We start from the raw sequence: 16,745 nt of genomic DNA on the forward strand, positions 1-16,745 counted from the left end.
GATGTCTGTGGTTTGCCTCAAAAGAACCTTGGCTGGGGTGTGCATGAAATAAAATAGATCATAGGTGATTCATTGTTTTATCTGTTTGATAGGTACTTCAAACTTAGGATAGACTCGTTGCCGGGAGCCGGCACACAAGATCCCAACCATGACAAGGTCATGAGGGAGAAAACCTGACAGGCAAGGCAGATCAGGTTTTCAGGGATTTCGAAAAGCTGCCCCCGGCGCTCACCTTAAAGATGATATCTGTCTTTCTGATGCCTGCCTCAATAGACCACTCCCTAATTTCTGTGACACAGGCAGAAGGCCTTCCCCCATCTCTTCCCAAATAAGAATCAATTTAGAACTTTAATCAAGTTTCCCAGGTGGTGGTATTTTATGAGATTATCCAGGGTGAAAAGAGTGTTTTAATTTAAACTCCTTTGCTGGTATTTTAGTTTGTTTGGCAAATGCATTTATGCCCTTGGTACTAATATGCATGATTGCTTATATTAATACCCTAATCATAAAATAGCATAAAAAACCTGATCATATAAAGGCCCTAGTAGACATAGAGCCCTTCGGGGAGTGAAGAAGTCCTATTAGAAAACATAAGAAAAATTATTCTAAAGGTGGTTATTGGGTTGACGTTTGCTTGCTGTGTTTCGCTTGCTGTGTTTTTGCTTTTAATGTGCTAAGGTTGTGTTATAGAAACCATTGTTAATATAGTTAAAGATCTGGAGAAATAAGAGCCTAGAGAAATACCACCCTGGTGTGGTAACAATGAGATGGTTGTTAATTGTCAGCCAGGAGTGCTAGGCAGAAGCTGCCTCACCGAAGCCGCAGAGTCTGTGTGGGGTAAACGTCTTAGATAAACGCAACTGACAACTTCTGCAGAAGGATTAATTTTTGTATTAACAAGGTTATACTTCCACTCTGTACTGTTGCCCTATGAGACTGCTACCTTTCAGTTAAGGTCACCATAGAAACAGAAAATAGGTTTACATTCACCTGACCTGCATAAAATGTTAATAGGCCCCAAGGCCAGAAGATAATGTACAAGACCCTCATAAACAAAGAAGTATGCAGAAAACACACTGGTTTCGTGAAGGACAAGCTGACGTAATGTTAAATCTTCCCCTTAGAAATGTACTAACTTAGGGTATAAAAGCTATGGTAAAAAATAAGCATTGCCAGACTCTGCCAGACCCTGTAAACACCCCCATCTGTTCATTCACACACTCTCTCTCTCTCTCTCTCTCTCCCTCGCAGACTTGGCCCTATCAAGGCGGGTCTCACGTGTCTTCTCTCTCTCTCTCGCCAACGCCGTTCATCCTGAGGGTGCCCCCTGGATCCTGCGGAGGCTGGACCCCGGCAACTCATCAATGGAATTGTTTTAAAAATGAGATGTTAAAAAAAAATGAGATGTTTTACAGCATTTCTGCATTCTTCATGATGAGATAATCCTAAAAATGATTAACAGTTGTTCCTTTGTTTTCATTTCTTCATTCACTCATTTACTGGTGCCTCTCATGTGGCAGGCATTGATTTCAGAGCTGGGGATAGAACAGTTGACAGAACAGACAAAATCTCCACCTCATGGAGTTTTCATTTTAGTGCAGGGAGACTGACAGTAAGAAAACAAGTAAATAGTTATGTTAGATGACAATAAGAACTATTAAAATATAGTATATAGTTCTGCAAGTGGGACCAGAGACTCCTCAGTGTTCCTAAAACCCTTTAGGGGATCTGTGAGGTCAAGACAATTTTTGTAGTAAGTAATACTAAGACATTATTAGCCTGCATTCTCATTCTCTCATGAGTATACAGTGGGATTTTCCAGAGGCGACAGGGATGTGAGATCACAACAGATTGGATACAGATATGAGAATCTAGTTACTATTCTATTAAGCCAGACATTAAAGAGATTGGTAAAAAGGTAAAAAGATCATGGCATCTGGTTCCATCACTTCATGGCAAATAGATGGGGAAACAATGGAAACAGTGAGACTATTTTCTTGGGCTCCAAAATCACTGCAGATGGTGACTGCTGCCATGAAATTAAGAGACACTTTTCTCCTTTGGTAAAGAATCCACCTGCAATGTGGGAGACCTGGTTGTGACCCCATGGACTCACAAAGAATTGGACATGACTGAGCGACTTTCACACACACACGCATGCATCTTGGAAGAAAAGCTGTGAGCAACCTAGACAGCATAATAAAAAGCAGAGACATTAGTTGGCCGACAAAGGTCCATCTAGTCAAAGCTATGGTTTTTCCAGTGGTCATGTATGAATGGAGAGTTGGTCCATAAAAAGAAACTGAGCACCGATGAAGTGATGCTTTTGAACTGTGGTGCTGGAGAAGACTTGAGAGTCCCATGGACTGCAAGGAGATCAAGCCAGTCAATTGTAAAGGAAATCAATCCTGAGTTTTCATTGGAAGGACTGATGCTGAAGCTGAAACTCCAATACTTTGGCCACCTGATGGGAAGAACTGACTCATTGGGAAAGACTCTGATGCTGGGAAAGATTGAAGGCAGGAGTAGAAGGGGATGACAGAGGATGAGATGGTTGAATGGCATCACCGATTCAATGGACATGAGTTTAAGCAAGCTCTGAGAGTTGATGGCCAGGGAGGCCTGGCGTGCTGCAGTCCATGGGAGTTGCAAAGAGTCGGAGACAACTGAGCGACTGAACTGAACTGAAAAAGGTAAATAGTGCTCTCACTAATTTTGTTTTGAATACTATATTTTTATTAAAAATATTTAACATGAGGTTGCTATTGTTTTCAAATGAACACATGAATATTTTAAAATGTTCTAATTTTTAACAAGGTAAGACATGGAACAACAGACTGGTTCCAAATAGGAAAAGGAGTACGTCAAGGCTGTATATTGTCACCCTGCTTATTTAACTTATATGCAGAGTACATCAGGAGAAACGCTGGGCTGGAAGAAGCACAAGCTGGAATCAAGATTGCTGGGAGAAATATCAATAACCTCAGATATGCAGATGACACCACCCTTATGGCAGAAAGTGAAGATGAACTAAAAATATTCTTGATGAAAGTGAAAGAGGGTAGTAAAAAAGTTGGCATAAAGTTTAACATCCAGAAAACTAAGATCATGGCATCTGGTCCCATCACTTCATGGGAAATAGATGGGGAGACAGTGGAAACAGTGTCAGACTTTATTTTTTTGGGGTCCAAAATCACTGCAGATGGTGATTGCAGCCATGAAATTAAAAGACGCTTACTCCTTGGAAGGAAAGTTATAACCAATCTAGATAGCATATTAAAAAGGAGAGACATTACTTTGCCAACAAAGGTCCATCTGGTCAAGGCTATGGTGTTTCCAGTGGTCATGAATGGATGTGAGAGTTGGACTGTGAAGAAAGCTGAGTGCCAAAAAATTGATGCTTTTGAACTATGTTGTTGGAGAAGACTCTTGAGAGTCCCTTGGACTGCGAGGAGATCCAACCAGTCCATCCTAAAGGAGATCAGTCCTGGGTGTTCATTGGAAGGACTGATGCTGAAGCTGAAACTCCAATACTTTGGCCACCTGACGCGAAGAGTTGACTCATTGGAAAAGACCCTGATGCTGGGAGGGATTGGGGGCGGGAGGAGAAGGGGACGACAGAGGATGAGATGGTTGGATGGCATCACCGACTCGGTGGACATGGGTTTGAGTAAACTCCAGGAGTTGGTGATGGACAGGGAGGCCTGGCATGCTGCGATTCATGGGGTTGCAAAGAGTCGGACACGACTGAGCAACTGAATTGAACTGAACTGAAATATTGAAAGATATATACAAAAGCTGTTTGGGGTCCTCAATTTTTAAGGGTGGAAAGGGGTCCTGAAATCAGCGTGTGAAAACCCTTGGTGTAGTATAACAGGGGGAAGAGCAGGGGGAAGGGAGAGATTGTGGCAGGCAGGGGAAGTCTTACTGATCAAGTAGCATTTGAGCAGAGACGGGAAGGTCGAGAAGGAATGAGCCACATGGGAGCAGCACATTACAGGCCAAGGGAGCAGAAAGTGCAAAGGCATAAGGAGCGCCTGGAATTCTGGGAGAACAAATAGGTCAAAATGGCTGCGATGGCATCACTGCAAGGAAGAGTGGAAGGAGGTGAGATCAGAGAGGGATGAGAATCCCAGATGATGTGTAGGGCATTGCAGGATATTTTCAGGACTTTGGTTTTTACTCTGAGCGCAATGGGAAACCACTGGAGGGTTGTGAAGAGTCATGTGATCAGAAACACCTTTATTTTTTTGGATGTGCTGGGTCTAAGTTGCGCCGCAAGGGCTTCTGTTGATGAGCATGGGCTCTAGATGCAGTAGTTGCGGCACATGGGCTTCTCTAGTTGCCGTTCGTGGCTTAGTTGCCCCAGAGCTGCCCCCACAATATGTGGAAACTTAGTGGAACTGAGCTTGGGCCCCCTGCATTGGAAGGCGGATTCTAAACCACTGGACCACCAGGGAAATCCCAGAAATATATTTTTACAGAATGACTGTAGCTGCTGAGTTGAAAATTGATAGAGGTGAAGGGAGGAGGAGACTATTTGATAATCTAGACAAGAGGTGAAGGTGGCTTGGAACAGGGTCATAGCTACAGAGCTGGTGAAAAATGTTTGGAGTCGGAATATATTTTGAAGGTATAGGTCCAGGATTTGGTCATAGAAGGTATGATGTGTGAGAGAAAAGAGAAGTCAAGGATGGTGCTAGATTTTTGACCTGAACACTTGGAATGATGAGTTGTCATTTATGCAGTGGAGAAGCCTGGAAAAGTAATAAAAGGGATGGATACAGAAGAAAGGTTTTGACTGTGTTAAATTTGTGATGCCTGTTACATATTTAAGCAGAAATGTCCACCAGGAAGGCAGATGCATGACTTGAACACAGTGGGGAGGAGATTAAAATTCTGTGGACATCAGTGTGTTAGTGGTATTGAAAGCCACAAAACTGGAGGAGCTAACCTAGAGAATGAAGAGGCAGAGAAGAGAGCTCTGGGCACCACAAGGTTAAGACTTGCATGAAAGGAAGAGCTACTTTCAGACTCTGCTCTCCTTAGCTTTGGTTAGAAAAGCTAAGATAGTCTTAGATGAAAACATGTTTAAGAATGAAAGAGCCCAGGAATTCCCTGGGTATCCAGTGGATACAACTCCGAGCTCCCAATGAAGGGTGTCCAGGTTCAATCCCTGTTCGGGAAACTGAATCCAAATGTCTCAGCCGCAACAAAGGTGGAAGATCCAGTGTGCTAAAACTAAGACCCTTCGCAGACAAAATAAATAATAAGCATAAAAAAAAAATAACAAGATCCCACATGCTGTGAAACATGGCAAAAAAAGAGAAAAAAAGCCAAGTAACCCTTGCTTCACCATTAGGAACATAATGTGATTACTGGAAATAAAAGTCACTATTATTCTTTTCCACCAATGTTTTCTTTCCCATACTTCCTTGTCTCTGATTTTCCAAGCTTTTCTCCTTCAGGCCCCTGATCAACTAGCCAAGCCATTCACCACTACTGTCCAGAACTCCGTGTATACTCAACCTAAGGCCTCTTCTGCCATATAAAGTGAAGAGCTAGGTCTGATGCTCAAGGCTCTGGCCCTCCGTGTATTTCCACGCACGGTGTCCTTTAAGACCACCCCTGAGTAAGGCTGTGAGACGGCAGCAGCCCAGTGTATCATGGTAACCTCAGGGTATCCTGCCGACCCATCTCTGGACCAGACTGAGTTGTTCTTAACTTTGACTGACAAAGAAGTTAGGGGACTTCCCTGGTGGCACAGTGGATAAGAATCCACTTGCCAATGCAAGGGACAATGGTTCAATCCCTGATCTGGGAAGATCCCACATGCAGCAGAGCAACTAAGCCCAAGAGCCTCAACTACTGAGCCCAAGCACCCAGAACCTGTGCTCTGCAACAAGAGAAACCACCGCAATGAGAAGCCCTAGCACTGCAGTGAAGCCCTGCTCACCACAACTAGAGAAAGCCTGCACAAAGCACCAAAGACCCAGTGCCCCCCAAAAATAAAAGTAAATAAAAATTTTAAAAAAAGAGAATTTAGAATGTACACCTAAGTAAATAGAATAGTGTATGAACTCTCATCTATCCCTAACTCACGCTTAACCATGGCCACTCCCTCCTTAACCATGGCCTGTCGCATTCTTTCCCCTCCTCGTGGTATTTTAAACAAGTTGCATATATTATGTAATTTCACTGTAAATATTTTCGTATGTATCAAGTACACTAATATCAAATATCCAGGGTGTGTTCAAAACCAGACCTCAGTTTTTGTTCCTCTGTCAGTTTGTCTTGGAAAGTTTCCCGTGAGGCCATAGATATGAGTTGAGGGGAAAAGCCCTGGAGCAAAGGGCATAGACAATCTGGACCACCACTTGATGTAATTAGCAAGTGTCTTTTGGACCTGCTCAGGCCTAATACCAAATATGCACTTCCCCATTGTACAGTGGATTGTTGCAGTGCCCTCCCCATCTTATGACTGAAGGGATCTGATAATGCCCAGTCAAGATGAGCAGCTCTAGATGAGTAGTCTCCGTGTCCCATAGTCAGTGCTGGGTCTGTGCTCAAGCCTTATAGCCCATTTGGCAAATGACAAGTCATTCTCTTTCATATTTGGCAGAATTTTGCTCCAGAACCTCGAGTCTGTGTTAACAGTTCTACGGGGGTTTTCTAGAGACTCTCTACAATATTCTAATCCACTGTAAATACCTTTGAATTCATTGCATTTGTGTGTGTGTGTGATGTGGCTTTAGCGATGGGATAGCTTCAGTCATAGCCTAGATGTGCTGTATACCTCTTTCTCATGCTTTGAACCCCACTCAAAACTAATAGTCCTTCAAGTCACCTCATAAATGGTGTGGAGCAAAGTTCCCATGTGTGAAATAGGCTGCCATCAAAATCCAAAGAGTTCTGCCAGTTACTGCTCTTCTTAGTGGTAGGAGATACAAAATGCAGCTCTTTGTCCTTTATTACAGAGGAGATATTCTGGCATGCCTCAGATTATTGGATCCCTTAAAGTTTCTTCAATGTGTCAGTGTTGGAGGACAGAGGGAGTAAAAAGTGCCCACCAAACTGAGAAGGCATCTTGAGACTGAAAAATGAAGCAGGCAGCTCCATATATAATCAGTGGATCAGTTGTGATTAAATCATGGGATTGGGATTGGGTGGGCAATGATCCAGAAGCATTCACAGCTGTACTCTACACAGCAGAGGGGCCCCTGGGATAATATTATAGTAAACCTAGGGTATGGGGTTAGGTGCTTGGAAACAAGACATGCGTTCCTCAGGTAAGATTTATGAATGGATAAGTAGTCTTGTGGACACTAGGAATATGTCAGAGAGAGTTCTTCATCATTGTTTGGGGTCTAACAGAGCATAGAGGCTACTTGGTCCTAGTGATAATTAGGCAATATCTATTAGCTACAAAGCCCTTGGTGGCAGAGATGATTTGCTGCACGTTACAGTCCTGGGTAGGAGCAATGAAAGGAAAGGAGAAACTCCAAGGGCCCAAGAGGGTATTAGTTTGCTAACAGCTGTACAGCCAGGAACCTGAATCTTCCGGTCTTACTAAACCACTTACCATCTTTCATGATCAAGTCCGAATAGTACATCATCAATCCAGTGGACTGGCACGTGTTGGGCCAGTCAAGACAACTGAATTTCCTGCCGACTGTTGGTTAGAGAGCAGGAGAGTTCATTTGATCTTGTGGTGAGATGGAGATGACGTGCCGCTGTCCTTCCCCTATAAAGCCCACCTGCTTTTGCCCATCCTTACCAAGGAGGATGGAGGACACACTTTCCAGACCAACAGTCACGTATTTTTTTTTTTTAGGAAATAAATTGTTTTATATAAAAAGAAAAGCCTTCCCAAGTAAGTCCAACACATCAAAAATGGTTTTTCACAAAGATGAGAAGTCCCAGGCACCAGCCTCTTTGGCGTAGGATAAGAGTATATTGCAGTTAAAACAGCAAACTTTCTTCGCAAAGGAAAAAGGGTTCTTGACGTCCTCGGCTGCAGCGCACACAACAGGGGCCGCCCCCTCCCCAGGCTCCACCGGCGGATGGAAGAGCGGAGGGCGGGGCTGCAGGGCTTTCTCTTCCCGGGCCCAGGCCTGTGCAAACCGACCGCCGTGTCCGTCCTCAGCTGGGCCCCCGGAGGGCCGTATTCCCGGTCAGCCCTCTGGAGTCTGGAGCATCAGCATCTCCCAGAATTCTTTTATATTCCACGAAGGCGGGGAGGGAGACCCTAAAAGAGGCGTAAGCCAGAGAGGGCGGGAGGGGCAGTGACAGCGTGAGAACCAGTCCACCTCGGCGGCTCGCGGCCCGTGCGCCTCTTACCGCCGTCACTTGCTCAACGGGAAGGGGTAGACGCCGTGCTCCGCGGGCGCGTCCACCGGCGCCGGGTTCTGCTGGCTGCCGCTCTCCTCAACTGAAACGCTGGAAGTGGGCACCGGCGTGTACTGGGAGATGTAAGCCCCCTGCAGAGGGCACGTACGTGCCCGTGCTGCTGAGAGAGAGGTGGCCCAGCTGCTGGGTCAGAGGTCCCACCATGGAGGCAGGCTGGAGAGAAATGGGATGGTCCACTCCTGGTGTCAGAACTGAACCTGAGGGCTGCATGAGGTATGACGGGTGGTGCATCCAAGACGGGTTAGGTGCTTGTAGAGGAGATGTCTGAGTCACTCTCTGATACGACGTCACAGGAGACGGAAGATACGGGGACAGTGCAGACTGAGCCAGCATCCTGCCGGGGGTGATGTTGTAACGAGCGGGGTAAAACCCATTCTGAAGAGCCGTGGTGGGGTCATAGGTCAAAGCCATGCCACCCATGTCTCCATTTCTTGGCCAGGCCCGTCCGTTCTGCACAAATTTTCCTTGGTTCTGTCGTTTCTTTGGACCCCGATCAGCAAATTTGCAAAGCAAGGGATCAGATGGGGCTGGTACTCTAGGGGGTGTCTTAATATATTTTCCATTAAAGTGGGTGATGATGGCTTCACACTTCTCTGTGGACTCCATCCTGGCAAAGCCGACCCCTCTGCTGGCCCCACTGGTGTCACGCAGGATCCGAGGGGAGACGACCTGGCCGAAGGGCTGCAGGATCCCCTCCAGCTCCTGCTCATCCACCGACAGCGGGAGGTTTGAGATGTATAAGTTTGTGGGGTCCTGCTCCTGTTGCTTTGCCATCTGCGCTTGCACACCACTGGCCTTCAGCGCGGTTACCGCTCTCTGTGCGGCTGAAGGGCTGTCAAAGTCCACAAAGCCATAGCCTTTGCACTTGTTTGTGGTCTTGTCCAGGATGGCCTTAGTGGAGACAATCTTTCCGTATGCCTGACAGAGCGTCACCAGGTCCTGGTCCGTGGTGCTCGGCTGCAGCCCCCGGATGTAGAGGTTGGTCTTGCTCATTTGGCCACTCGCCGCGCTCCCACTGCTGCTGCTTGGACTCGGAGGTGCCATTTGCTGAGACAAGGACACATATGGCTTCTTGTTGTTCTTGTTATAGCCAAAAGTCAAAATCCCAGGCCTGGACGCCACTGATAGCAGCATTTTCTCTTTAATGTCAGGAAGCTAAGAGAGAAAGAGGGAGAGGGAAAGGGAGAGGAAAGAAGGGAGAGAAGGAGGGAGGGAGGGAGGAAGAGAAGGGAGAGGGAGAAGGGAGGAGGGGGGGAGTGAAGAGTGACAGTCACATATTGATGCTAGAAGCTGGCTGCTGAAGATACCACAGTCAGTGTGGCAGATATGATTGGGGCTCCCATGTGGTTAAATTTGAGGTAACTCATTCTCATCTCCTCTGCTTGGCTTCTGCAAGAGCCAGACAAATGAATAATATATGAACTCTTGTGTATCCATCACTTAATCTCAACAAAACTACCATCCTTTTATCCTTTAAGTATTTGATGATGGTGCTAATCTGCAAGGGATGAGGGTTGCTTCTGACCTGGAGTGTTCAGATCAACCTGGAGTTTCAGAATTCTCAGGTTCATGCATCCCCAGATGTCTCCTTCTGGGTCTTTTAGTCTTACTCTTTTCCCTTCAGGGTCCTGACTCCGACGCAGGAGACCTGTTGATGCACTCAGACCTGACCTATGCACTCAGTCTCCTTTGCAGTTGTGCTACTCTCAGTTATACCCCATATCTGATTTTTTCACTGTCTGCCCTGCGGCTTGGATGAGACTGTTCCTAGAGGCTCTCTGACTTGCATGGTATACCTTGAGTTGTTAGTTGGTTGACCTGAGCCTCTAATTTTCTGGTTTTGAAGGCTTTCAAAACAGTTAAAAGCCAGCCAATCCTCGTAATTACCGTTGCCCCCATCCCAAGGGTCATAGCTATCACAAATGCCTAACACTTCACCTTTTACCACATCCCAGTCCACCACAGCTGAGGATCTTAGTCATCTTGATGCAATCATACACCAGGAATTACCAGCAATGGAGTCTTTTTCACCATCTAACTAAAGAGTGATACAACCCCAAAATCCCATTCTAGTCTAGAACCAATTGTTTTAGCCAGTTTCTCCCAACAGCAAGAATCAAATGTTTTCATGCAGGTAGTTTATTTGGGAGTTTGATCCAGAGAAAAGGTATGCAAAACAAGCGGAGTGAAAGAGAGAAGAAGGGGAAGATGATATAAAGATACGTCATTCAGTTAGCTACCATAGCACATGACTCAGACTCAGTCTCACGGGACCTTTTGAGGAGTCTTATGAAATGGATCTCAGAACCACCCACTGAGAGAAAATGCAAAGGGGAAATGTATCTATTGGCTCCTGACCCCCATTAGACACGGGTGCCCCACTATGGTTAACTCCCTATCTGAATCAGTCTGGGATGCTATAACAGAGTACTATAGTGGTGATCATTTTGTATTATATAAAAATATTTAGGGAATTCCCTGGTTGTCCAGTAGTTAGGACTCCACGATCTCAGTGCCAAGCGCCCAGGTTCCATCTCTGGTTGGGAACTAACATCCTGCAAGCCACGAAGCATGGCCAAACAAAACAAAATAAAATAAAAATCAAATCACTATGTTGTACACCTGAAACTAATATAATACTGTAAGTCAGTTATACTTCAATAAGCAAACAAAAACAAACCAAAAAAAAAAAGGTACCATAGACTGAATGGCTTATAAATAACTGAAATTTAATTCTCATATAAAGAAAGCTGAGTGCTGAAGAATTGATGTTTTTGAACTGAGGTGTTGGAGAAGACTCTTGAGAGTCCCTTGGACAGCAAGGAGATCGAAGCAGTCAATCATTAAGGAAATCAGTCCTGAATATCCATTGGAAGGGCTGATGCCGAAGCTGAAACTCCAATACTTTGGCCACCTGATGCGTAAAACACACTCATTGGAGAAGACCCTGATACTGGGAAAGATTGAAGGCAGGAGAAGGGGATGACAGAGGATGAGATGGTTGGATGGCATCACAGACTCAATGGATGTGAATTTGAGTAAACTCCAGGAGTTGGTGATGGACAGGGAAGCCTAGCGTGCTGCAGTCCATGCGGTTGCAAAGAGTAGGACAGGACTGAGAGACTGAACTGAACTGAATTCTCAGTTCTGGGCACTGGACGTCTAAAACCTGGGTGCTGGTTGAGGGTCTTCCAACTTCTTGTATCCTCACATGGTGAAAATAGGGAGAGAGAGCTTGCTGGGGTCCCTTTAATAAGAGCACTAATCCCATTTATGGGGCTTCCACCCTCATGACCAAATCACCTCCCAGAGGCCCCACCTCCTAATATCATCATGTTGAGGGGGTACAGTTTAGAGTTTCGACCTGAAATTTGGGAGGCTATGAACATTCAGTCCCTAGCACCTCCCCCAATGCTTCCCCTCCGTGCTTCCTGGTTACACATGCATAAGTCTTTGTGTGTGCTTGCACGCTAAGTCACTTCAGTCGTGTCTGACTCTTTGTGACCCCATGGACTGTAGCCCACCAGGCTCCTCTGTCCATGGGATTCTCCAGGCAAGAATACTGGAGTGGGTTGCCATGCCCTGCTCCAGGCGATCTTCCCAGTGATCTTCTCCAGGGATCAAACCTGCGCCTCCTGCACTGGCAGGTGTGTTCTTTACCACTAGCACCACCTGGGAGGCCCATGAGTTTTGTAGGGTCTTGCAAAGAAGCCCCAGGGGTAGAAATGGGAGGTACGGTACAGATTCCAAGGAGAGACACTGTCAGGCAGTACCTGCACTACGCTGGTCGAAGCTTGTATGAAACGATAACCACAGCACTAGCTGAAGCAAGAGGTAAGGGCCAGAGAATTTACAGAACGAGTGCCCGCTACAACATGTGCTAGTGCCTGTGGGGCATCCTCATGACAGTATCTCAGAGGGAATTGCAGGGAGGGATACAGGAGAGGGAAGGTAGCTGGTGTGCCTGAGTAGCATTCCTCCTGTGCCCTTCTCCTCCTGGCTTCCCCTCAGTGGGGCCGAGATTTCACTAACTCCCGTTCCTCTTCTTTCTTACGTGACTGTGTTTCCTAGAGATCCTAGAATTTTGCCATTACTTCCTCTCCAGGTCTAATTCCTTTTTGGGTTCTTGGGCCTTTCTCATTGCTCTGAGGCCAAGAGAAAGACCTGGATAAAAATCTCTGAGAGGAGCCTGGGTCCCTCCTCTTCTATACTGGAGGGAATTGATGGATAGAAGTCCTGGGACCCTCACAGCCTTCTGGTCTTGTCCAGAGCCTCCAGCGCAGAGTGCTTCACTCCCTCTTTGCAAACAAGCCCTCTGCTGTAGGCTTCCTCTGACTCAGGGGTTTGGTCTCCCCATCCCTTTAAAGCTGATACTAAATGAACCAGAGGTGCCAGGCATGATCTTCTACTCAATCCTGGCTTTACCACCACTTCCGTCTCTGGGTGAGTCAGGCCAACTCTCTCTTGGCAGGTCCTTCCCTCTGTGTACTGATGCCTGACTCCTGAAGATGGGATGAAAACCAACCCGATGGCAGAGCCCCCTAGGTAAAGACCTCTGCTTTAGCAGACAGTCAGGTCTAAAGGACCCAGGCAGTAGATACTCTGAGACCGGAGGTGATGGGTATATCTGATTCAAGGACCACTGTTTGCTGCCGAACTGAACACTTCCTGAAAAAGTCTAAAGATGGGTAAAGTTTTTGGTTTGGATTTTTCACGAAGTGTGACACTGTGATAAAGAAGTGAAGCTGTTCTGTGATCTCAGGTTTGACTAGTTTGTCTTCTAGGCGGGTTAAACTGTTAACACACCTCCTTGGTGAAGAGGGTAAGCTGTTATGGAGCTGTGTTTCCCTGAGGTTCTGAGACTCTTAGAGCTAGAAAAGGCCTGAAAGTTCCCCAAAACATCAGCATGCATCAGAATTACCCAGAGGGCTTGTTCAGTGCGTACTGCGGGCCCCTCTCCAGGAGTTTCTGATTCAGTAGGTCTGGGGCAGGGCCTGAGAGCTCGCCCTTCTAACAAGCTCCCTGGTAGAGGGCGCTAGTGCTGCTGGTCTAGATCAGCGAGCCTCAACTTTGGCTACCTATTAAAATTGTCTGGAGAGCTATAAAAGAAAAATACCGGTGCTAGGACTCCACCCAAACCTATTAAATCAAAGTCTCGGTGGGGTGGGGGCAGGCACTCGTATTTTTCAGAGTTTCTTCTCCAGCCCAGGTGATTCAGAGGGAGACTGATCCAGTGTCCCTACCAGGCCAGCAGTGTTCACATGAGGAGTGGGTGCTGCCACGTGCAGTCTCTCACAGTCAACTGCTGAGCCTTTTCAACTTTCCCGCAGTGGTTCTGATAAGGGTGCTTTCAGCCCCTAAATCTCTGGGTCCATGATTCTCCTGCCAGGAGTAACCCAGCTTCCAGCCCCGCTGCAGGAAGCCCAGTCTCCTCCCAGGGCGGCAGGTCTGGGTGCTAGAAGACTCTTGTACCTATACCTGGGTCTGACTCCTATAGCTTTCTCCAAGCCCTTAGTAAATCAATTTCACGGTGAAGACAGGAACCAGTTAAGCCCCTCTCCTCCAGTCTAAGACCACAATTGTCCAGATAAAGCAGCCCCAGTTCCTTTACCACCCTCCTCTGGTTTTCATCTGAACCTGCCTCTCTGTTTATTGCGCATCTCAGATGTGACAGCTCTAACTGAATCCAGAGCTTCAGGTGTGTCCAGAGCTTGGAAAAATGTTCAGCTCTGAATCCAGAGCTTGGAAAAATGTTCATCAGGGGAGAGTCAGAATCCTGGAGGAGCTCTCTGGGTACACACTCCCTAAGACACCCACCCCACCCGCCCAACTTCTCCCTTCCTGAAGTCAGTGCCTTTTGGGGTTTTTCACCGGATATTTGCAAACCACTTGGCAGGAATTTAGGGCTTCCCTGATACCTCAGTTGGTAAAGAATCCACCTGCAATGCAGGAGGCCCTGGTTCAATTCCTGGGTCAGGAAGATCTGCTGGAGAAAGGAAAGGCTACACACTCCAGTATTCTGGCCTAGAGAAGTCCATGGACTGTATAGTCCGTGGAGTCGCAAAGAGCTGGACACAACTGAGCAACTTTCACTTCACTGGCGGGAATTTGGTGCAGTCAAATCACCAGTTTCAAGTAGTGACACATTTTATTATCTTTTTGGCTGTGTGGCAAGGCTTGTGGGGTCTTAGTTTTCTGATCTGGGATTGAACCTGAGCCATGGCAGTGAAAGCGCCAAGTCCTAACCACTGGACCACCAGTGAATTCCCAGTAGTGACACATTTTAAAACAATATAATTTAAAAGAACTTTAATGAACTTTACATTAATGAAAACTCAGGGGTTTTTTTGTCCTGTTCTTGACGGTTTTTCCTATTGCTGTGTAACCAATGCCTAGAGTACTGCCTGGCACACTGCTGGCTCTCTGAATATTTAAATGGCTAATAAAATGAAATACTTAGATAAATATTTATTGAGTGAATAAGTGGGAAAGATAATATTGTTTACAAATTGATCTAAGAACATAAGATAACCCAAACCACTCCAGCATTGCCTGGAAGAATCCCCATGGACAGAGGAACCTGGCAGGCTACAGTCCATGAGGTCACAAACAGTCAGACATGACTGAAGTAACTTAGCACACAAGAAGATATGATGGGCCAGGGAGCCCAGCCCAGCCAGCAGGGCGGGGTCCTCCTCTTTCCTGTCCGCCACCGCTGCCCAGTAGATGATGGTGTGGGGCCTCCTGCCTGCAGGAGAGCTAACCTGCTTCTGGCTTGAGCTATGAGTGCTGGAGCTGCAACCCCGGGGTGCAGGTTATGAGAGGGAGGCGGGAACAGGTGTGTTAACCTAGCTCCACCACCGGCTGCCCAGCTGTCTCAGGGCGGAGGGCCGGGCAGAGGAAGCAGTAGGGAAGGACAGGCCCTCAAGGGTGGAGATCTAGAAAGAACTCCCAGCAGCATCGGGACTGGTTCACCTGGCGGAGTCAAAGTCCTGTCTTCCTTCAGTCAAACATTTCTGGCCCAGCCCAGAGAAGGGGTGGAGGTATAAATCCCAGTAGGGCATCCAGCACTCTATTTGGAGAGCACGCAGCCAGGAGCCCAGAGGCAGGGAGTCATACTTGAGGTGGGCCTTGAAGGTGAAGTCCTGTTTTAGTAGAAGAAGGAGTGTTCTAGTAACAGCCCAGACTAAAGTACAGAGTCTGGAAAGCAAATCTCAGCCTGGAGGGAGAGACCGGCTGCTTTGGGGAGGGGTCTTCTCAGTTCCCTACTGGAGATGGGCCTCCCACCAGTGGCTCAGATCAAACATCTGGGCACCGTCCTTGACTCCTGTATTGGTCAGCTTGGGCTGCATAACAAAAGCCCATAAACTGGGTGCTTCAACAGCAGAGCTTTATTTTCTCACAGTTGTGGAGGCGGGAAGTCTGAGATCAAGGGGCTAGCAGCATGATGTTTCTGCTGAGACTTCTCTTTCTGGCAACGACCTTCTTGCTGTGTCTTCACTTGGCAGAGCAAGCAAGAGTGAAAGTGGGAGCAAAAGGGTCAGGGGGCTGGGGGAGCTCTCTGCTTTCTCTTCTTTTAAGGGCACTAATCCCGTCACGAGGGGCCACTCTCATGACCTCATCTCAACCTGACTACCTCCCAAAGATCCCATCTCCAAATACCATCACCATAGTGATTAGCACTTTGACATATGACTTTTAAAAATTAATTATTATCATTATTTGGCTGCATTGGGTCTTAGTTGTGGCAAGCTGGCTTCTCTCTAGCTGTGGCGTATGGGCTCAGTAGTTGAGGTATGTGGGATCTTAGTTCCAAGACCAGGGATCAAACTCACATCCTCTGCATTGCAAGGCAGATTCTTAACCACTGAACCATCAGGGAAGTCCTGGACATGTGACTCTGAGGGCACACAATTCAGTCCGTAGCAACTCCTTTCTCTCTCATATATCCAGGCCTTCATAAACGTTATCGATTCTTCCTTCCAAATACTTCCAGAACCTGCTACTTTCCACACTGTTACTGCTACTGTCTGCTCTTGTCTGGATTGTAATTGTAGCCTCAGGACTGGTCATCTGCGACTGCTTATCCCTACAGCTATGCTCCTTAGGCAGCCAGAGGGATCCTTTAAAATAATACTTCAGGTCATGTTATTTCTCTGCTCTTGACCCCTCAAATTGCTCCCCATTATCTTAATAGTAAGGTCCAAACTCCCCACCAGGGCCTTGAGCCCTCCACCTGCTGGCTCTCATACCCTCCGGCACTGCCCCTTACTCACTGACCTCTAGCCACACTGCCCTCCCTGCTTCTCAACCCAGGGGCAGTGTACATGCTATTC

General features: G+C 46.9%; 1 pseudogene; it reads right to left on the minus strand.

Annotated features, from left to right (window-relative positions):
- Positions 1-7,980: 7,980 nt before the first annotated feature.
- Positions 7,981-9,653, minus strand: LOC110149793 (RNA-binding motif, single-stranded-interacting protein 2 pseudogene; annotated as a pseudogene).
- Positions 9,654-16,745: the final 7,092 nt, after the last annotated feature.

Source organism: Odocoileus virginianus, chromosome 5 (genome assembly GCF_023699985.2).
Source record: "Odocoileus virginianus isolate 20LAN1187 ecotype Illinois chromosome 5, Ovbor_1.2, whole genome shotgun sequence".
Taxonomy (NCBI): Eukaryota; Metazoa; Chordata; class Mammalia; order Artiodactyla; family Cervidae; genus Odocoileus; species Odocoileus virginianus.